Here is a 5,071-nt window from a genome sequence, read left to right on the forward strand (position 1 = left end):
GCCCAGGCTCGTCATTCAGGCGCGACCGACTATGCTAATTGAAGTGAATGGCGAATGCTGATCCTGATTTTGCGGAGATCTTCAGAACTCAGGGCAGCTGCAACGCCTCGGTTCTCTATACACATTCCCTTTCCAACTGCAACAACTCTTTACTGTATGTCTGGGTAGGTGAACACGAGCAATTCAGAGTATGCATATCTTCCAGAAAGTAGAATTCAAGTCACAAACACGCGAGCTTCTTTCATCCGCTTGATTCTGAGGAGCTGTCCTAGTTCTGAAATGACAAGCTCAGTAAGCTGTGTGTCCCAGCACACACCACGTCTCAAATTTTACATCTGAGGAGTCTAAACAAAGCACCACTGGTAACAAGTAACGGGGGAGGTAGTATCCGTGCTTATATGAAATTTATTTTGTAAGCTATTTATTGGCCTTATTATGTTTTTAAAGGTGCGATTTAATTTACTAGGGCCTGGGTTTCTATACCGGACAATTTCCAAGTAGCTATAAAAAAGCACAAAATACATGTATTAAGGGAGACACTGCTCGACTGCATTAGACACAAAGAGTTTAATAAGGTACGTATGTATTGCACAAAATGTTTTTTATTAGAATAGACGTTGCACAAACTTTTTTGCTGCTGTTTTACAACTTAAACAATGTTTTCACAAGCCATGTGATACCAAAACAGTGTAAGTTCATTTGAAATGATGTTGCATACTTCTTTGTAGATGGTTAAAACGTTAAGCGAGATAATAGCTTTAGTTAATGATGCAAAAATAGTTTGGGCATTTCTCCCATTTCATGCAGCTTTGGTTTGAAATCAAACAAGAATAAGCAAATGGTGTAATTTATCAACAGCCCAAATGGCAACTGCAAATAACTTTCCCTGTATATAGTTTGACCCATCTCACAAGCTAAACAATTTCTCAGCAGGGGTTCACAAATGGGTTTTTGAATTGTTTGCTGTTTTAGGGCTACACTGTGTCTCTGTATTTTATGATAGGGGATCAACTTCGTGCCTGATTGTGTTGTGCTTTTACATTTGAAAGAAGGAGACAGATAGAGAGAAACCACAACAAAGAATTTGATGTTCATGGATTGATTATTGATTTTGTGGTGTCCATCTTTGTGAGTTCTTTTTAAAGGAGTGGATGGAAGGTGGAATAGTGAAGCATGCAGACCATCAGAAGGGATGTTGCAGAGGGGAAGTGGAGTCTGCGTGGACAGTTGATGACAACAGGAGCACCTGCCTTGAAGACAGTGTGACGGATGGAGGGCATGGGGTTGGAGTGATAATGGCACACCCCACTGAGAATTATTACTTAAAGACTGTGCTGGGATGAAATGACATTGTAATGGGAGGGTACTTTATGCTCTGTTTTCAAAGAACCAGGTATTCTTGCTTTACAGCTTATCTCTGTCCCATTTTGTCTCCTGTAGTGCCCTCTCTCTCTCTCTCTCTCTCTCTCTCTCTCTCTCCCTCTCTCTCTCTCTCTCCTTCCTTTATACTATCCCTTCATTAAAAGTCCTTATGTGCAAAAGACTTTTATAAATTCCTAGCTCATAAATTTGTGGGCTAATAACCCAAAATTCTGAAAAATAGTTTTAATTGTTGCTGATATTTGAGCAGAGGCCGAGTGTATCTGGGCTGACTTCACAGGCATGTTCATGCTTAGGATACTTTAGAGTCCTTCAGTTAACTGCATTTGCTCACTGTGTAATACATTTTTAAGAATAAATTTATCTTTGGATGAATGGGGCTCAGTCATGCAGATGACCTAAGGAAGTTCATAATGGTGGTTGACATACTCTAATGTGCTTTGGCTGAAGTATTTGAAAATCACATTTGTACATTTCAAAAATACACAAGGTCTTAGTTGAGCAACAAGTGTGTGTGTGTGTGTGTGTGTGTGTGTGTGTGTGTGTGTGTGTGTGTGTGTGTGTGTGTGTGTGAGAGAGAGAGAGAGAGAGAGAGAGAGAGAGAGAGAGAGAGAGAGAGTGAGTGAGAGACAGACAGACAGACAGACAGACAGACAGACAGACAGACAGACGGACAGATGGACAGAGAGAGAGAGAGAGAGAGAGAGAGAGAGAGAGAGAGAATAGGATCTGGTGTGCAGTAGCCAACTCCTAGTGAGGGCCACACTCATGCTGTGTAATAAGTAGTTTCCTGCATAATTGTTTCAGGTCTTATTTGTGAAGGGACTCCTTGGGCTCATATAAGATTGTCAGCTCGCCTGGGTATTTTTCTCTTGGATTCAAAAATGCTTTGAGAGACAGTTTTCCCCGAAGCAAATCAGACCAGTAATCATTCTCACAGTGTCTACGTATGAGTAAGGTATGCATATAAAAGAGACTTTCTAGTTTCCTCACTATCAAATATAGGAGAATAAACCATTAGCATCAAAAGTATTATTTATGTACAATTTGCATATGTAATTCAATATACAATTTGGATTTCCCTATCAATTAATATGTGATTTCTTTTTGTGATTGTAAATATTTTTAATGCATGTAATCACAAATCAAAATTACAATTATAGACATAATAGAATAGAAATAGAAAACGGGCTGGAGCATCATCATCAGTGCTCATGGGCATGATGATATATAACCTATACATATATGAAGTCTGGTACTTGTTAGTATTTTTTTTTTCTGTGTAATGTCGGCTTTGAATCATTCAGCTTTCATTCTGGGAGCTGTTTGTAGAAGAAAATGCAAAACAGAAACGTACCAAAACAGAAATGTTTGTACCCTATTTCGCTATTGATGGAGTTTGTTTAGGATATGACAAAGCTATACTTAATAATGAGGTACTATTTAACTCTTTCATGCTTAATTATAAAACATCCAGATTTTTAGATGGTTTTCGTACTAAATAATTGCATGCAATATTGATGTCCAAAATGTCACATCACATCACATTATCTCTAGCCGCTTTATCCTTCTACAGGGTCGCAGGCAAGCTGGAGCCTATCCCAGCTGACTACGGGCGAAAGGCGGGGTACACCCTGGACAAGTCGCCAGGTCATCACAGGGCTTGTCCAAAATGTTTCAAAATAATTTTTTTTCATACATACATCAGTTGTGCAGATTAGGGCTAAAGTTATCTGATTATAACTTCATATTTTAAAAAGTGGCAGTCTGACAGTTTTTCTTGAGGAGACTTTTTTTGTATACAAAGTTTAGACAGAAATTCCAGAGATGTGCTACATCTGGAACCCTCACCATGTGAAGCAAGATTGAATGCAAAAATAAAAATCAGGATAATAGCGCATATAACAGTCTATATAACAGTGTATATGGCTTGGAGTTGATTTAAATCTTATTTCTAAAAACAGTCTTAAGTTACTCATCTATGAGTGTGGATGCAAAACATGAAAGGATTAAACAGCAGTATGGGGTTTGTTATCACACACTCTTGACATAAATAGCCCTTGTGTATCTTGAATTCTGCCTGCCACCCCACAAAATGAATCCCCCAATTCCATGGTATGTACAGTATGTTCTAGCTTCAGTCTGCCTTCAATCTGTCCTGGGTGTTAATGTTCTACTTTGAGATTTTGGGCAGAAAAAGCAAGATCTTTAGATTAATGCAAGTACAGAAGTAGAATATAATACAATCAGTTCTTTTAGTAAAACTAAATGTTGTATATTTTTCCCCGTTAAGTGTTTAATCATGCACGCATAGTGGCTTTATTACTGGGGGCTTCTTTTCTCAACTTCAGCTCACTGATCCAGTGCTGCTGATGTGCATAGGGCAATAAATAAAAAAATAAATATTAGAGTAATGTTGGTGTCAGCAAGAGTCACCATAGATAAACACATAGATGGGTGTGATATGGCTCCGGGTTTATGTTGCTCTTCTGGTGCTTGAACTGCTAATGTACCAGTATTTCTCAGTAGGGTCAAAGAGAAACTGTCAATCCATACAGAATCATATAACCAATGCTTAACACCGATCCCAAAATGGCTAAACCTGCTAGAGGTTTCTTTACAAACTGTACTCCATAGTTCTTATGCAAACCAAATAAAAACACAATTCAGTAACTTAACACAGTTTTAAATCTCTCTCACATACACCCACAAACATTGGTCTGGTGCTGATTATTTTCAGTAGAGATTAGGTAAATGAGAGGTCAGGAGGTGACGATAAAAACATTCGGCTTGTTTCCTCTGGGTGTCACTGATAGCTCTCACCACTACTGACCTTTGCCCTTACTTACAGTTTGTGATCAGCAAACACAGGTCTTTAGAAAACTAAATTATCACATGACTTCAGCCCACTGGGTTTCTAATGGATAGCTGAAATTTATCTCACTGAAAGCAAAAGAGTTTCTTTTTGTAACAGTCGGCTTTATATACAGAATATTTGATGAATTCTTTTTCCTTAGACAGAATTCCTCTGGCACGAGCAGTCAAGGTGGCACTCAATTATAATTTTTCATGTATTAAATAGACAAAAAATGTTCTTCAAGGATTTTTAATTTTTCTTTCTTTATAATTAAGGGTTCTTAGTTTTTTTTTAAGTTCTACTTGAACGCTTTCTAATAGACATACTGTACTCTGTTGTATTGTTCAACATTGAAGGGAGGTCTTAAGGGAAAACCATTAACAGTTCTAAAAATTTTAGCACTTATATTTAACCAGACAAGGTTTTTCACGTCTATGCCTTTTGTGAGTCTGTTATCAATTAAAGTGTGAATTCAGGCACTTCACAAATTTTAGTGCCAAAAGTAAATTTACACTATAAGTGTTTTTACATTGTAACTACATATATTAATGTCAAACAAATGTTCAAGAAGATTTTTTTTTGCAACAAAAGAAATCTTGTGTGTCTATTCTTTATTGTACTTATAATGCACATTATTCTATCCACATTCACTGGATATGAGCAATCTAATGCTCTGATTGGCTGCTCTACTACTCGGCTATCCGCTCATATACCTGTACCATGAGTAGAGAAAAACAAAATGGCAGAGCACATCAAATCAGATATATCATCTTGTTATCAGGGGTTTAAAAGAAACAGAAATAGCTAAAAGAATCTAGTCCCCCCCGTGGCACT

The sequence above is a fragment of the Neoarius graeffei genome, chromosome 9 (assembly GCF_027579695.1).
Source record: "Neoarius graeffei isolate fNeoGra1 chromosome 9, fNeoGra1.pri, whole genome shotgun sequence".
NCBI lineage: Eukaryota > Metazoa > Chordata > Actinopteri > Siluriformes > Ariidae > Neoarius > Neoarius graeffei.